The 18596-nt window shown below is 39.7% G+C and overlaps 1 pseudogene across 1 annotated transcript; it reads right to left on the reverse strand.

Moving 5' to 3' along the window:
• Positions 1-4401: 4401 nt before the first annotated feature.
• LOC145157897 (beta-amyrin 28-monooxygenase pseudogene) lies at positions 4402-5963 on the reverse strand (annotated as a pseudogene). The gene is made up of 2 exons (XR_013737222.1): positions 5414-5963; positions 4402-4874 (listed from the first exon to the last, which is right to left on the reverse strand). The product of XR_013737222.1 is annotated as a beta-amyrin 28-monooxygenase pseudogene (transcript).
• Positions 5964-18596: the final 12633 nt, after the last annotated feature.

The following is an 18596-nucleotide window of genomic DNA, read 5'->3' on the forward strand; positions in this document are numbered from 1 at the left end:
AACCGGGTTAGTAATTTGATGAAAATAAATAATGAACTTATTATTGTGGGTTGAAAACCCTATATGCTCACCAGGCTCCCCAGCCTGACCCACTCAGTTTTCTTGTATTACAGGTAGTGGCAAAAGCATAGTTGGATAACTTGACGAGACATTATGGATTTAAGACCAGATTGTGTTTTGTGGCCTAAGATGTTTATTTCTTTTTGGTTTATGCTTATGGTCTGTATTGATGATTGACATCCCGAGTTTTTGTAATGTAATGAAAATACATTTCTTTAAGAAATGCTTTGACAAAATTTATATCATATTTTGTTTTGGGAACAAATTCCGCAATACTTTTCTTAAGAAGTTACTCTGATTTTTATTAAAAAGCATAAACAAAATCGGTTTTTTCTGGCCGTAAAAATGGGGATGTCACAACCGAACCGTACCGAATGTAAAAATATGGGACGGTACTTGGTACTCCAAATACATGAAATTCCTGAATCGGTACCACCGGTACCGGTACTAGTACCGAAAACCGGTACCATTCCCGGTACCGGTACCGATGATGTTAATTCGGTTCGGTACTCGGGATTGACTTTCGACCAAATTCGGTTTTCAGGAACGGGAACGGTACGGGTCGGTACCGGTTCCATCCCACGCTCATCCCTAATAATCATAGGGACTAGAGTGACGATTCATTGTACATAGCTACTGTTTATTTCTTGCACTCATCTTTATGAATGATTTTTTATTACCATTTTTGGCAACAAAATCATCCTCCCATTGTGTTGTTCTTATTTCTGTTTGTCAAATCAAACGTTCATACCCACAGATGACGAGACTTTACCTTCTCAAGGTGAAACGATGTTTGGATACGGGTTGTTGGAGCGTCAGATACATTGTAACATCCCAAACTTCAGAAGTATGATTTAGGGGCTTATGTGTAATTTAAGGAGTCTACTCGGCGAGTAGGTATGCCTACTCGTCGAGTCAAAGCGGGTTTTGGCTACGTGTTAAGTGACCAACTCACCGAGTCGGCGGCTGGACTCGACGAGTTGGTGCTGGGAAGAGAAAACCCTAATCTTAGGGCTTGCACCCTATTTAAAGGACCTAAAGTCCTTACCTCAGCCCCCTTATCACCGCTTGACGTCCAGAAGCAGCCCTAACCAATCCAAACCCCCACTTTGAGTGTGTGAAGGAGGGAAAGTGTGTTTTGAAGCAATTACAAAAAGAAGGCTTGGAGTTTAAGAAGATTTGATCATAGATGAGCTGGTGGATTCGATCTCTCTGCTCAGTGGCATCAGTCTGAAGGTAACAAGTTGTTACATTGACCTTATTCTTTCTAGATCTCTTCATGTTAAAGATTAGGGCTTTTATAGCATGGGTGATATTCATTTTCGGGTATGGGCTAGGATATGGAGTTTCAACTTCAGATCTGAGCTCATCTTGGACTCTAAAGCCATAAAGTCTCCAGCTTTAGCAGGCATGAACCCTCCATGTTGAGATAAACCACATTGTAAGCTTGAGATTGACATTCTAAGCCTTTAGAGCCTTGCATGCACGTAAAGGTTGAAACTTTACGTGATAAACATGCCTTGGGAGCCTAGATCTATTGTTTGGAGCTTTGAAGCAGCTTAAAATCGTCTGTATGAATGAAGGACTGAAGGGACTCGACGAGTGTCATGAACGGCTCGGCGAGTCCGATGAAGATTGTCGTAGACTCGGCGAGTTGTATGAGCGACTCGGCGAGTCCGATGAAGAATGCCTTGGGCTCGGCGAGTCAGACGAGTGACTCGGCGGGTTGGAAAGTTATGCAAGGAACTTGGTGAGTAGATTAGGGTACTCGACGAGTGAAGGTCAACATGGACTGTTGAACCTTGACAGTTGACTTTGACTTTGACCAAGAGTTGATCAGTTGACTTCTGAGGGTATTTTGGTAAATTGGGTATTTATAGCAAAGGACATTGGTGAATATAGGCGTTGGAGTTGGAGCTACATTTGGAGGAGTTTGACACTACCTTCCGAGCTACTTCGAGGTGAGTTATCCTTACTATATCAACAGGGTCTACGACCCCAAGGTCGGCCCTTTATCAGATTAGTATCCGGGTATTTGCATGATATGCTTATTGATATGTTAGATCTGTGTCCCGGTAGTTAGGACGGTATTGTGTTTAGTGACCTGGTTTAGGTCGGTATCCTGGTATATAGGAAAATGATATGTTAGTGACTGGTTAGGTCGGTATCCTGGTTATAGGATGTTGCTATGCTATATGATCTGTTAGATCGGTTGGTTGTCTATAGACTGTTATGTGATTATCTGTTATATGTGCAGATGGTTGTTTTGATTGGGGGGTTTGGTTGAGGCGGGTCCTGCTTTGTGCTGTAGGCCAACATACCCAGGGTGGACCGGATAGACTGCAGACCCGGGAGGGCACATAGTCAGGCCGAAGGCCCGACGAGCGGTCTGGATAGGCTGAAGGCGCCGAGAGGGCAGTCCAGACGTGCCAAGGCTTGGAGAGTGGGCCAGATAGACTGAAAGCCCGGTGCGGGCAGACCAGTCATACTGTAGACTCGGATAGTGGACTAGGTGGACTAAAGGCCTGGTGCGGGCGGACCAGTCACACGGTAGACTCGATATGCATGGCTGTTCTGTATTGTTGATATGATATGTTATGGTTGTATGAAGTTGGTATTTTGGGGGTAACTCACTAAGCCTTCGAGCTTACATTTATCGATTACTGTTTCAGGTACATCGGCTGATCGCGGGAAGGCGAAGGCGTGACCGTACACTTCCTCGATTATGATTATGATTTCTGGGAACTCTGATATTAAACTATTTTGGAAACCTTTTTGTAATAACTATTGGTATTTTGAATGTTTTAAAAGTTTAAATTTGGCATGAAATTTATGGGTGTTACAAGTTGGTATCAGAGCCTTGGTTTGAGTGAATTGGAGGAACATTCGTGTGAATCCAATCTCAAATCAAGGAAATGATTTTAAAACGATTTTTTTTAAATGGTTTTCAAAATAAGTAAAGGAGGATGTAAAGTGTACGATCAGCCGGAGCCAGTAAGTAGACCCCAAAATACCATACAGTTATTTGATATTGTGATATGTTAGAACAACATGCTAGTGCTAGGCTAGGGATCTTCAGGAATTGCATGATAGAATTGCCTGATTTCATGATGCCTGTTAGGCTAGGGTTTTCCTTATATGAGTTTGACATCATTACTGTTGGTACTTGTGTATACATCACAACTGTATATAATTAAGATCTTATAGCCTGAGAATGTTTGATATGGCCTTATGTTCTGTTCTTATTGATTAGGGCTTAGGGTAGGATTGGATATTCGAAAGTCTATAGGGTCCAGCGTTATGTATGGCTAGCATACACTAGTGCTGCAAGGTTGGTGGAAGTTTCATGGATGGGTGGGTTGTGTGAGTCCGGTAGGCCAGTTATGGGATAGTTTAGCATTCCTCTAGGAGTGAGGATTGAGTGCTCACTATGATATATATTAGGTTAGGGTGTTGTGGTGATACTTGAGAAAAATATGGGTAGGTGTGGAAGGTAGTATGGGCCCGTACTACTGAAAGCACAGGACCCATACGCGTAGCAAGGAAGTCACAACCCCTAGGGTTTGGTAGGGAGTTAATTCTCGGTTATATGTGCGGATTGCCTGATATCTTCCTGTTGTATTTCAGAATGGTGGTTACGAGGCGTTTCATGACTGGATCCGGATCGGGGTCCGGACAGGGTGATCAGGAGGCCACAACGGCTCCTGAGATTATCGTCCAGGAGGAGCCGGTGTTGACAGAGGATCGGGTCAGGGAGATCATCCGCGAGGAGGTGGTCGAGATTGTCCGAGGTCAGATTCTGGAGTTGTTTGGGACTATCAAGACTGCCATGGTCGAGTACTTTGACGAGCTCTATGCAGTCCTCGCGAAGGCGGCTGCCGCGGCAGGTACTGCAGCTGTAACAGCGGCAGGGGTAGGAGCCAGTCGGGCTTTTCAGTACCGGGACTTCGATAACACGAAGCCCCCGACTTTCGATGGGATTCAGGACCCTATCATAGCCATGAGGTGGCTATCGGACATCGAGGGATGCTTTTTCACATGTTCCTGCCCGACTGACCAAAAGGTCAGGTGTGCCCTGAACATGTTGAGGTCCGGGGCGAAGGACTGGTGGAGGTTGATGACGGGGTCTTATTCAGATGAGCAGAGAGCTGCAGTTTCTTGGGATCGGTTTAGGGAGATGTTCTGCTCCCGTTACATTCCGTGAGTCGAGCGTGAGTGGCTAGCTCAGGAGTTCTTGGAGTTGAGACAGGGTACGGAGTCGGGGACGGAGATCACCCGCATGTTCACTGAGAGGGCGATGTTTTGCCCGGAGTTTGCTTCCGGGAAGGCTCAGATGACGCGTTATGTAAGCATGCTCAAGACTGACATTAGACAGTTCGTTGCTACCCAACGGTGTGATACATTGCTGGAGCAAAAGAAGGCCGCCAGGCGGCGTGAGTTAGAGATTGAGTTACAGTTACGAGAGCAGAGACAGGCCCCGGTGCAGTCGCAGCCGGCGCGAAAGCGGTCCACAGATGTAAGAAAATGTGACAGGAGGTCTTGTGAGGATGATGCCCTTCCTTCTTCCAAAGCAACCTTTCTCTCTTTAATAATCGTCATAAGGTCTTTCCTAATAGCCGCCGCTGCTTTTTTCGATCTATAAAATCGTGTGCCTGGGAAGTCTAGAGGTAGCCCAATGATGCCTTTCAAGAAGATGTTGAACAGGGAACCAAGTTTTGCGATATGGTTTGGCTCCTCGAGGCTCAGAAATAAACGGCAGGCGAGCTCAAAGGCGTATAACTTCACGGTTGGGTATACGTTCACCTTCTCCTTGCCTTCGTGGGATTTAGGAACAGTTGAAAAACAAATATTTGTGCGACTTTAATGCATAAACTCGAATGCAATTAAATACTAAAATCTATTCATTAATAAAATGGAAATGCTAATTGAAGATACGAATTAACATGTGATTTTTCAATATTTGCGTGACGTTCCTCGCTTAAGGTTGAAGAAATCGAATACATAGTCTTTTCTATTATTAGATCACAAGTTTAACATGATTACCCTTAAGTTCAAAGCATTACATGCACCAAAAGTTTGACCCGGATATTCCAAAAAATTCCACAAGATTTAAGAACCTATGATATACTAGTATACCTCAAGAAGAGCTTATTGAACAACTAGTATATATGACAGGCTTGGGACCAAAGAAGGTTCAAGAACCGAATTCATGTGAATATGACAACAACCAGAAGGCTAATATTAAGCTAGCGGGTTGTAGTGAATGAGTTGATGCCTTATAAACATTTAGGTTTCAATTGAAAATGAATTTGCAAGCAGGTATAGAACTGGGAAAAGTAAATCATTTATTTACCTCGCCAGTGAACTTCGATATGGCGACGAGTTATGATGTCCATGGTGGCAACATAATGACTGGCGAAAGCTTCTGGTCCCAGATACGACAACATCATCTTCCTCATCCACTTCGCTTCATCACCACGGATTGTAATCAAACACCGGCCAAAAAGCTTATTCACGCTCGAAGGCCACCATGCCGCCACCACCTTGTTCTCGTTCCCAAACAGGAACTTGTTGCCGGCAGGACCATAAAGCACTGCCATACGCTCCCCAAGAACGCACGTCTTGAATACTAATGGACTGCCATGTTTCTTGATCCGTTCTCGAACAAATCTCTCGGGAGTTCCATCCCAATTCGCCCGGAGATATGATATAGATTCTCCGACGAACGGCCATCCAAAACTTCCTGGTGGAAGATTGATTTTGCTTCTTCCAGATTTCCGGTTTTTGTAAACGATCGATAAAACGTATGAAATAACTACGAGGAGAAGCAGTGCTAGAAACTGATCAATCATGGTTTGTTTGTGGCACTCATGAATTGGAAGAACATCAAGCTTATGTGTGTCTTATATAATGTTTTCATGATTATGTGATAAATATCAATGCTCAAAATGTGTGGCTTAGCTTGATCATGTAATATCTAAAACAATTGCCAGAAACTGATAAAATGGGTAAACCTGTTTTTCCATGCTTGTTTTTAGATTGACGTACGCAAAGGGCAAACTATATTTTCACTTAATTTATTCAAAGTTACCTCGGTACAGGTTAACTATTCATAACAAATGTTTATATATCGATAGATATACAGTAAATAACTATCGTTCGTCAACTTCAAATTATCTTTTTGAACTTTTTCTGTTATCTTCTTTAATATATACTTTCGGTTTCATTACTGATTCTTCATTTTATTCTTTTAGTTTTATTGAACACTATATTTATAGGGTGTTACTAATCAATCAAACATCCACAATTATTTTAGATTCTTTTTAGGGGCGTTTTGATTCATAGATTCTTTTGAAAGAGATTTTAATTTATCAAAATGATGAGAATTTAATAGATTTGTAACTTAAATGAATTAAAACATTATATTATGTTTGATTTAAAAGCACAATGGACTTCCATTTAGAAATATTTTAAATATGTGGCAAGTTAAAAATTTATCCTTTATTTTCTATTCCTAAATCTATTGAGATCACCCTTCACCTGCACCTTTTGATGCAAAATGATATCACACGACCTAGTTCAATCAAATAAGTCCAAACGATTAACTTTTGATCAATTAAATGAATCAAACGTTATCTCTTTCAAAAGCTTTTGTATTTTTTATTTCAAGAGAATTTAATATTTCAAAAGAGTGTTGTTAGGCCTGGATGTTACGTGATAGTGTGGATTGAGCTAGGTTACGCTTTGCAACGGTGGAGAGAGAAGTATGCAACTATAAGAAGATTGGGCAACAGCGGCGACAGTCGTCGTCGCTAAAGGTTAGGGAGGTCGCCGCTAATACCTTTAGCGGCGACATGTCGCTGCAAATGCGTCGCCGGTAATGCTTCGTCGCTAATACGCTTCTAGTCGCCTTTAGCGGCGACATGTAATGCGTCAATTACATGTCGCCGCTATTGCCCCTTGTCGCCGCTAAAGGCATCGCCGGTAATGCCAATATTTCTTGTAGTGTGCATGTAATCTACTCCGTACAATGACAATGATTACGTAAAGATCTTGATTAATATTAAACAATACTTTTAAATAACAACTTTGGTGGTGGACCCACCCAAGGTTAGTCCTCCTATCCTTCAAGGTAAGCTAACTTTTTTTTTTAAACCGCCGAAATATTATTAAAAGCCCGCTGCTAAAAAGGAAAAAAGGGAAAAGGCAGGGCAAACAAACAAATTACAAAACATTAAAAGGGGAATCACACCAATCTTCCCATTTACAATTATCAAAACTACCCTTGAATTTCACCCAACCAAACACTAAAGAAACAACATTATCCGCCAATTTTGACTGCGAACTACAAGTGTCGATAAACCTCCGCTCGTTCCTTGTCTTCCACGCACACCAATCTTCAAGGTAAGCTAACTCATCAGCTCTTCTACACAAACAACTTCGCATTTTCTCACCACAAATACATCCAATCTCAACACGTCTTCGGTTTTCTCTTGAGCTGTACGTTACTTCTTCAGTATGAATATTATGTCACTATCACATACACTGGCAAAAGAAAGAGCAAAGGTCATACTGGGGAAAATTAAAAGAATCAAAAATCAAGTACAAGTGACACTCCGAGTTGAAGCAAATCGAAGGGTCATCATTGTCTTGAAATTTGCCATAAAAAGGACCCTTCCAGTAAGAATGCCCTGGTTTCAAGGAGTGGCTAGATATGAACTTTAATGATTATTATTCATGATTTATGAGTCCCTCTAACATAAATGTTCATTCAAACACATATTTGTTTGACTCTGGTTCCATGGTACATGTTACAAACTCTGTAAGGGTAACATGGATTCCATATAATCTGGAGGTTGCAAAGAAACCTAATCACCATTAAATTCAAGATTGGTTATGATCTCAAATGTTGAAGCTATATGTACCTTGCAATTAGGGAAGGTGGGTACTATATTAACTTATATATATATATATATATATATATATATATATATATATATATATATATATATATATGGTACTCTTTATACGATCATGACTCAGAATCTAATTATAATATATGCATGTAAAAAAATAGTTAGACAACTAACGATATGACATAACATTCGTTAATGGTAAAGATACTAATTAGCTTAAATTCTAACGTTGTTAGTTATGGTTACATGGAGGGAAACTTATATAAATTGTACTTAGATGATCAATTTTCAAAATATTGTTTTCATATAATGTGAATGAAAAGTGTTATAAAAGAAACGAGACTTAGAAACCACATCCATGTTATGGCATCAACTTTTGGGCCAAATATCACCAGACAAAATGGTGAGGCTCATGAGTGATGGAGTGTTACCAACTCTTGATTTCATTGATTTTGATACATGTGTTAAATGTATGAAAGGAAAATGATTAAGGAAAATAAAGAGGGTGCCACTAGAATTTGTGCTCTTTTGGAAATAACTAATAACGATATACATAGACCTTTTCGAGTTTTTAACTAAAGGGTGGTGTTTTTAAAAAATAATTACCGATTGGTGGTACTTTAAAACTTATTTACTTATAAATTATATTATATTATTTAAAAGAAAAAGAAAATGAAACCACTTCCTTATATATATAACTACCGACACACTAACTTTTCCCTTTTCCCATCATGTACGTGATCTTCTTTGTTGGTATTCCTTCTTGCCTCGTTATTCATCGACAACATTGATCACCATAAACACGTCGTCTGTTGTGTCATCTACTATTCTTACAAAAGACGAAAAGAAAAGCATGAAAAGAAGAAGAAAACCATTAAATTAAATTATAAATGAGAGAACAAAAGATGATCTTGTCACGAGTTCGGTTATAAATCATTACATAATTCCGGAAATTCCCAACATTATACTGGAAATCGGAATAGTATCCACTTAGGGATCAATTACCACACGACTCGGTTAAGAATTGAGGAAAGTAAGATGAATTCACCTTACTGGTTTTCCTTTGGTCTTTAAACTAATTAATACGACAACCAATAATAATGATAAACATGCGACAATTTGGCACTTAGGTGTTGTTTGTTTTTTTGAAGCCAAAATGTTTGCAGTCTGCGGACCACATCTGCAAGCTTCTGCGGCAGAAGAAGTGGACCAAATATCTGCAGTCTGTAATAAGAAGATTGTTTGTTTTTTAACGTCTGCAACTGTTGAAATAAATTGATTTTTCAAACTTAATTTCATGTCATAAACATTAAAAATGCATTTTCAGCAAAAAAAAAAAAGACTGCACGATGGCCCATTTTTTTTGTTTAGGTTAAAATGAGGTCTGAAGACCTTTGAAGACAGTGACTCATGTCTGCGCCAGGAAGATCTCGCGCTGATGTTTTTTTTGATCTGCGCACTTCTAAAAAACTAACACTCTGCGAGGGCATATGTCTGCGCGTTGTCTGTGCGGCGCAGACAAAAGTGGTTGCGCAGATCTTCACAAAAAAAACAAACAGCCCTTAATGAATAGTTTTTATATGATTTACGCAACAGTGAAATAAATATTCTCGAGGTGGAAAATGGTCATTTTATGTTTTGAAAAAGATAAAAGTTCTCATTTTTATACTTAATTCTTTTCATTAAAATCTTATTATTTTAAAGATTTATGGAGTCAAAAGCTGTAGGACTCACCAACAAATTTGTTGACGTATTTTAACATGTATTCTCAGGAAACTAAGGCAGGAAATCCACGCGAGGATGTAACATCCCGTTTAAAATAGAATAATTAAATAATAGAACCCGAAACCCCGAGAAGTAATTTTCATTATTATTTTATAGCCCAAAATCAAATAATAATTAGCGGGATGTTAGTTTCAGGGGTTAAAGTATAATTTCGGCACTTATTTATGGAAGCAGGGGATTAAAGAATAAATATCAGACTTAATTTGAAAGGAATTTCAGACTGAGGGGTTTAAATGGTAAATTAAGGACTTGTCTTGAAAAGAATAATGGGAGGAGGGGCTGGAAGTGTAAAATCGTATGACATTGTAGGGGATACGGGTGAACCTGTCATCCTCTTTAGCCTCCATATATATATATATATATATATATATATATATATATATATATATATATATATATATATATATATATATTCTTACCATAACCCATATAAACCCTAACCCTAAACCTAGGCATGTTCCAGCCGTCACCCTCACTACACTCGCCTTTTCAGCAGCCGCTATCGACCACCAAAGTCCACCGTGAACCGCTGCTACCGGTAAGATATTCAGGGGCGTTGTTCCATTGCCGACGACGACGGACCATGGCTGTTGCTGCTGCCTTTCGTGGTTGAAGAAGAACGGTTCTGGTACTCCGCCATTGTTGCGGTTCCGACGACCTTTCCACCACCACCTTTTGCCACCTGTTAAGGCGTAAATACCACTCTGAGCCGTCGCCAATGCTGCTGACCACGAAGACGAGGGTTGCCTTGGACGACGAGCCAGTGGGTGATTTGGAGAATCGGTGTTGTGACCCATCGTGGCTGCTGTTTGTAAGACGGAGTCGCCGCCCTCTTCGCCTCTCCATTTTCTGTTGCATCGCCACCACCGTAAGGTGGTGGCCATCGCTGTGCGCCACCGTAAGGTGGGTGATGGTGTGCGTGATTCCGTTCACGTCAGCGTGTGAGTGTGTTTTTGGGTTGGCTGGAGAATGTTGGGACCACCATGGCAGCTAACCATGGTGGCTGTTGGCCGGATGTTGCTCTTCTGCCACCGTGTACCACCACCGGCCACCACAAGGGTGTCTGTGTGTGTATGTTTATATTAGTGTGTGTGTGTGTTATTGAGTTGTAAATTGTAACGGGTGCCCGAAATAATAATAGAAAACTATAACTACCACCGTGAGGTGGTGGCTGCCGCCTCTTGCCGCCACCTGCCGTCAGGTTGTATGGCCATGTGCTTAGTGTGCTTGGATTGCTTTTGGAGTGCTTGGACTCGTTTGGACTAGAAACCCTAATCACCACCGTGAGCTGGTGTCCGCCGCCGTGAACCGCCGTTGACCACCACTACCCGAGGTGGTAGTGGGTGGTGTCCGACTAGCAAAACCCTATTTGACTTGTTGAAACCCTAATAGGCCTAATGAACCTTAATTGATCAGAAGAACTAGCTACTGGGCCTATTGGGTTAAGATGGGGTTGGAAACCCTAATTAGGGTTTAGAAAACCCTAATATTTGATTTATGGGCCTTGGACTTATCGGGACCCACATTTGGGCCATTGGAATGGGAGTTGTGTATAAAGCCCAATCACGCCATATGATTTATTTAAAAAAGTGATGGACTTAATGGATTAAGTCCTTAATGGGTTAAGTGAGAAACACTTAACCCTAGTTGTCATTTTATGTGAAACCCTAATTTTGGGAATTTGATCCGGACCCGCACTTGAATCATTCACTAAACTTAATATATAAATTCATAATCATTTGCAATCAACCTAAATCAATATTGGACTTGATGGATTAAGTCCTTAATGGGTTAAGTAGGAACACTTAACCCTAATCATCATTTCATGTAAGAAACCCTAATTTTTAATTGGGCCTTGAGTTGGGCCTTTCTATTGGCTTTGGTAATTGGGTTATTAATGGGCCATCCAAGAACAAGCAAATGGACTGGAATAATTTAATGGGCTTTAGGGTAAGGCCCATATGAGGGTTTGGGCCCAATTTGGAAAATTGGGCCGTAGATGGGCCATAGTTTGGGTCTTGATGATTATATGATATTGGGCCATTGGAAATGCCAAATGTTTGGACTGGACTAAGTAGTTGGGCCTTTAATTATGACCATGTAAAGGTTTGGGCCCAATTTGGAAAATTGGGCCATATGTTGGGCTTTGGCCCATTACTTGACTTTTGGGACTTTGGAGTGTGAGTTGGACCTTGGGATTGGAACCCAATTATTAATTAGGTGTTGTTTGATGTTAGCAGTTCGGGAATCTGTCAACCAAAAGCTGGAGTTTCATCCGGGGGACTTCAGCAGTGCCAGGTGAGTTATCCTCACTATATCAATAGGGTCTAAGGCACCAAGGCCGGCCCTTTGTGGATTAGTATCCGGATTATGGCATGATATGTTTATTGTTTACATCCTGGTAGTTAGGATGGTGATATGGTTATGCTTAGTGACCTAGTTAGGTCAGTGTCCTGATTATAGGATGATGTTATGCTAGTGGCCGGTTAGGTCGGTACCCCGATTATTGGGATGTTGCTGTGATTAGTGATCTGCTAGATCGGTTTGACTGTTATATGATATGAGCTAGCGTATGATATTTATGTGCACATCTTTATCGATTGGGGGTTGGGTTGAGGCGATCCTGTTTTGTGTTGTAGGCTAACATACCCGGTGAGCGGTCCGGATAGGCTGTAGGCCCTGCGAGGCGGTCCAGTCATGCCGAAGGCTCGGGAGCTGTCCAGATAGGCTGTAGGCCCTGCGAGGCGGTCCAGTCAGGCTGAAGGCTCGTTATGCATGTTGTTCTGTATTTGTTATATGAAATGGTTATATTTGTATGGCGTTGGTATTTTGGGGGAACTCACTAAGCTTTGTGCTTACGGTTTCAGTTTGTTGTTTCAGGTACTTCAGATATCTCAGCAAGGAGAAGGCGTGACCGTATACATCCTCGTGTTTTGGACTTATGGTTTCTGGGATACTCTGATATTAAACTATTTTGAAAACATTTTTGTAATAATTAATGGTTTATGGATCTTTGAAAAAATTTTAAATTGGCTTGATTTTTGTGGGTGTTACAGAGGAGTATGGAATCATCGTCTTATGTTTTTGTTATAAATTATGTTTTATGTCCTCTTTTTGTGTCGTTGAAGATTTATCGTGAATCATGTAAGAAAGTAAGATATAATTATGTCGTGTCACAACTGACATTTTTGCTAGGAAATTCTGTGATCATGTAAACATTAACTATGATAATCCTTGTAACCCAAACTTGATGATATGCACTATGTTCATTCTATGACAACAAATTTAGTCAAGATCCACAATTGTAGTTCAAAACTCTATACAAAGCATTTCGGAAAGTCAATTGGGAGTTGAAAACCCTAAAAATCCCGGTTCAAGTTCTTTATGGACTAGGATTTTCTTAAATGGGCTTTAAATGGACCCAATTCATAAATCTATAACATTTTGGACCATTTGGGTCTAAAATGATTCATTCTAACCCTAATGGGCCTTATTGGGCCATAAATGAATTAGTTAGCCCTAATAGGCCATAAACCCATTCCCTTATACCATATTAGGTCGTGAACCATCCTAAGGGCCCAATGGGCCGAAAAATATTATTAGGCCAATGAAATTCGAACTAAGCCTAGAATGAGCCCAAACTATCTCACTCTTATTTCCTTGGCCCAAATCTCGGCCCAATACATATATATATATATATATATATATATATATATATATATATATATATATATATATATATATATATATATATATATATATATATACATGTGTTAAAATAAAAGTAAAAAAGAAGATTAAGGGAGGATTAAGGAGAAGATGACAACTCACAATTACACACCATATATCTATAAACTCACATACATCCATAAAACCTATTACCCTCCATGCAAAAATCATTCTTTTTCTCTCCTCTTTTATTCTTGGCCGAGAGCAAGTATACAAACACACACATCTTCAAGTTTTCAAACACTCTTAAATCTCTCAAGAACACTTCCTTCAAAATTTTGAGATTTGTGAGGTGCTTCAAGAGGATCCTTCACCGATATCATCATCCTTGGTAAGTTTTTGCTTAGATCCATGGTTTAGCTTCTTGATTCTTCAAAAATCTCCTCCTAACTCACACCATTTCGTGAATCATGCATCTTAGAGCCATCTAAGTTCTAAAGTTGTTCAAGAAGCTTGCTAAGACCAAAATCTCTTCACATCATCACCAAAAACCGAGAACAATAAGCAAATGTGAGTTCATACCCCCTTGTTTTTGGTTTTTTACATGTTTTTGGGGGAGAATACAAGTATTTATGTGTGGATCTTTGTATTTATGCATGTTATGTTTGATTTTCTTGGTTATTCTTGTGAAAATGTGGAAAAGGTTGACATATCTCGAAATCTCTAACAAAAATGGGTGTGAATCATAAACTAAAACATAATAGTCAACATACTACAAAGATAAAGGTTTTATACATGCTTAAGATGTGAAAAACAAAACAAAAATCTTGTATAAGGATCATTTTTGACAAGTAAACAAAAGGTTGGGATAACTTTTACCACTTACGGATTTTATAAGGGTCACAAGAGTCATTTTCTTTTTAAAAATGGGTCTGTATGATATTTATGACTTTAAAGGGGGCAAAAAGTAAAATTTTCGCATAATGGGCCATAATATGGGCCATTACGGTCTCCTTGGGCCTAAAATGGGTCATTTAGATGTATTTGGGTAAAAAATGGGCCTAAAATGGGTCATTTTTTATGAAAAATGGGCTGAAAATGTAATTTTTGTAGAAATGGGTCGAAAGCAGCAAAATTTACATATTTGGGCCAAAAATATCCATTTAGATGTATTTGGGTCATAAATGTTAAATTATACTTAGTTGGGCCGAAATTGTAAATATTTATGAATTTTGGGCCGAAAGTAAAATTTCAACCAAAATGGGCCACAAATGGTCAATATATTTGAATTAAGCCCATAAATTGAAGACTTTCAGTCTTAAGGGATCTAAAGTGTCAAATTTTCCAAAAATGTGACTAAAATGTATATTTTCGGTCTAGTGGGCCAAAAGTGTCCCTATTACAAAAATTAGATATTTTTATTGTTCTTGTAAACCTGGAGCTAAAACAAACAACGAAATAATAACTAATTGACGAAATACATCGATAACAAATTTTATTGGGCCTAATACTCTCGTTACATGGCCAATGGGCCTTAAGGGCCCATTTAAGTGTATATTGGGCCTAATATTTTCCATGACGTGTTTATTGGGCCTTGCGGCCCATTTACATGTTAATTTGGGCCTGAACTACGGATCACATGTTTATTGGGCCTTAGTGGTCTATTTACATGCCTATTGGGCCTAAATTACCCATTTACATGTTAATTTGGGCCTGAACTATGGATCACATGTTTATTGGGCCTTAGTGGTCCATTTACATGCCTATTGTGCCTAAATTACCATTTTACATGTTAATTGGGCCTTAGTGGTCCATTTACATGCTAATTGGGCTTGGACTAAAAATCACATGCTTAGTGGATCTTAGCTGTACCTCTACATAATTATTGAACTTCATACATTCATATACATACCTTTAGATTTGAAAACTTACAACATACACGTAAACATTAAACATGGTGAAAGACATAACAATCGTGAAAAGTTGAGGATCTAGTGAGACTTGTCGGTTGGCACCCTTGAGTGTACAATCGTAGTCTGTAGTTATAACCAGAGTTTCCTGGAGGGAGAGCGGGAGTTTGTGTATAGATCTATACGGGGTGACCCCCTAGGCCTTAGTTGTTCGCTACAACTAGACTAGGCCAGTCTAGGTCGAAAAACCTTACCTACATCAAAACTGGCGCCTGAAAACGCCAAGACAGGCGAATTAGTCATTATCAAGCATGGTTGTAACGGCTCACTTAGAGACTAACTTCATCAAAGATTTCAGTATATTTATACAAATCTAGATGATACTAAAAACATACATACATCGATACTCGGTCTTGGAAATTTTATGATTACGATACTTTTATAAGCAGAAAATATCGGATTTTCTGGGAGAAATACATTTATACATTACCTTCTACTTACATCAGAAAACACAGGGTTTTTATTTGGATTACATTGTTGATATTTATACATTCCAAAAGCAGCAAACACACATGCATTAATACTTGATTTTGACACATTACCTTTAAACTAATTTACAGAAAATATCGGATTTTTTGGTGTTTTACGAACCATACGAAACTTTTCAATCAAACATGCTTATGAACTCACCAACATTATATATGTTGACGTTTTCAAAATAACTTGTATTCTCAGGGACTCGTTAAGCGGAAGAATCAACAAGAATATGCGATTTTGTTTTGTGTACTGTTAAACATCATACATTAAATGTTTTGGTCATGTAATTTAAAAGATTGTACTTGATGTAAACAATGGCAGTTGTATTATATTATCCATGGTGATGGTGATGTTATGTTTCATTTATATTCACTGTAATGATATTTCAAGATGAAGTCACGCACAAGCCCCCGGACGTTTCCACCGTCTGGTTCGGGGGTGTGACAGATTGGTATCAGAGCATTGTTTATAGTGAACTGGCATATCTAATCATACAGGAAATGCAACTATAAATACAATGGGACTAAAACACTCTGAATAAAATGCATACCTAGATGTACATTAAAACTATAACACTAAAAGTTTCTGGAGGAAATTGAACACCGTGGTTAAACCCGGACAGTTATATAGTCATATTGGGGGTAAATATAGTCTGATCAACTATATTTATTCAAAATACGACCAACATGTGGCTGCGAGTGATCATGTGGGGGAAATAAATCCAGAAACTTACCTCGTATCCAAAAAGCCCTAAGGAACTCAAACTTAAACAATTAAAAAAAAAAATACTATAGGAGTATTTGTAAATGCTATCTATATACACTCTTCACACATGCTTATCCCTCCGTTTCTCGCGTAGTCAGCATGGAAGACTACCAACAAGGTGTTCTTTACTACCAGGCTCTAGTGGCCAATGGATTGCTTGAGGGAGACCCTGTCATGATTCCAGGAGAAGATCCAGGCCTAGGACCTGAGGAATATGTGGAGACCAATTATGATTTTGCGGAAACCGATGAAGAAGTGGAGGAAGGGGAGAACATTACAGAAGTCCCCAGCGAGCCTCCCACTTCGGAGAGGACACTAGACCACCCCGCAGCACCGGAGGATTTAGCCACTCGTGTGCGCTATTTGGAGGAGGAGGTTGCCGCCCTCAGGCAGCAACTATGGGCAACAGAAGGCCGGGCAGAGCTAGCAGAATATAAGAGGGACACGCTCAATAGGGAGATGAGCGAGTTTGCCGACCGGGTGGCACGACACTTCGGCATTTGATCACCTATCAGACCCTTAACGTTTCGACCAAGATTAACTTCGTCTACTACCACTACTGCTAGGATGCCTTGTTGTGTCGTACTATATGTACTATCGACGACATGATTAAGTGATTACATTACTCATGGAGTCGTTACTCTGTCGTATTTTACATCATTTCATGTATTGTATGCCTTAGGTAGGCAAATTTTCATGTACTCGAAAGGTTTTAATTAATGAAAATAACTTTATATTTTTCGCATGATGTTGTATTCTGTTATCCGTTCTCCTACTTTTATTACATATTGATTCTATGCACTCACATACTCACGCATAACCGAACCCTCGAAACCGCTAGTTACTCAAGGATCTCGAAACCAAAATAATCTATAAACTCTATGGACAGACTTAAATTTTGTGCAAAAACTGCGATTACCTACTACCGTAAATGCATCATAGGGATGTAGATGGAAACAATGTGAATCATACGACAAAACGTGAAATTTATAGAGTACAACCAGGAATGACGATGGTTACTTACGATCTCGCTTATCATCATGCAGCAGGAAAATGTCATCCCACAGAAATAACAAGCACACCCGTGAGACACCAATCCTGCAGATGGACTCTGCTACATTCCAAGCGGCTGTAACAGCTGCTGTAATCGCTGCTATGGTAGAACTTAACGCAAACAACACCAACAGAGGTGGAAATAGCATCGACAGCTCCAGACAAAGAAACGAGCATGAAAACCAACAAGTGACAGCTTATCAAGGCACTCCAAACCCCAAGCTTAAGAGTAGGAAGCGAAAGTCTGGGAGTAAGAGAAAGGGACAACCAACTCAAGGGTCTTCGAACAAACAACATGTTGTTGCTATCCATACGGGCATGACACCTACTACATCAACACTAGCGAGACCATACGCTGGAAGCCTTCCAAAATGCAACAAGTGCAATCTCCATCATAAGGGAGCCTGTCTGAAGCCGTATTGTAATAGATGCAACCGAAAGAGTCACCCCGCCATACACTGTAGAACTTATCCACAACAGAATCAACAGCCAAGCAACAACAACAACAACAATCGTGTCACAACTAACATTTTAGCTAGGAAATTCTATTCCTATGTAACCATTCATCTATTGTAAAACATGCACTTTAAGTAAATCTCACTCAATACTCATTTAGATTCACCATTCATATTTATCAGAGAGTCTGAAGCCCTAGGATCCATGGTTCAAGTCCACCTTGGACTAGGAGGTCCTCATTGGGTGTAATGGACCAAAAAGCACCCAATTCAACCTCATTGGACTTAGAAGCCCTAATTGGATCCTAATTGGACCCAATTCATAAATCTAAAACATTTTGGACCATTTGGGTCTAGAATGATTCATACTAAACCCAATGGGCCTTATTGGGCCATAACTAATCCAATTAACCACTAGTGAGCCATAAGCCCATTCTTTTATTCTA

This window comes from Lactuca virosa, chromosome 2 (assembly GCF_052849685.1).
Source record: "Lactuca virosa cultivar CGN04683 chromosome 2, Lactuca_virosa_CGN04683_v6, whole genome shotgun sequence".
Classification (NCBI taxonomy): domain Eukaryota; kingdom Viridiplantae; phylum Streptophyta; class Magnoliopsida; order Asterales; family Asteraceae; genus Lactuca; species Lactuca virosa.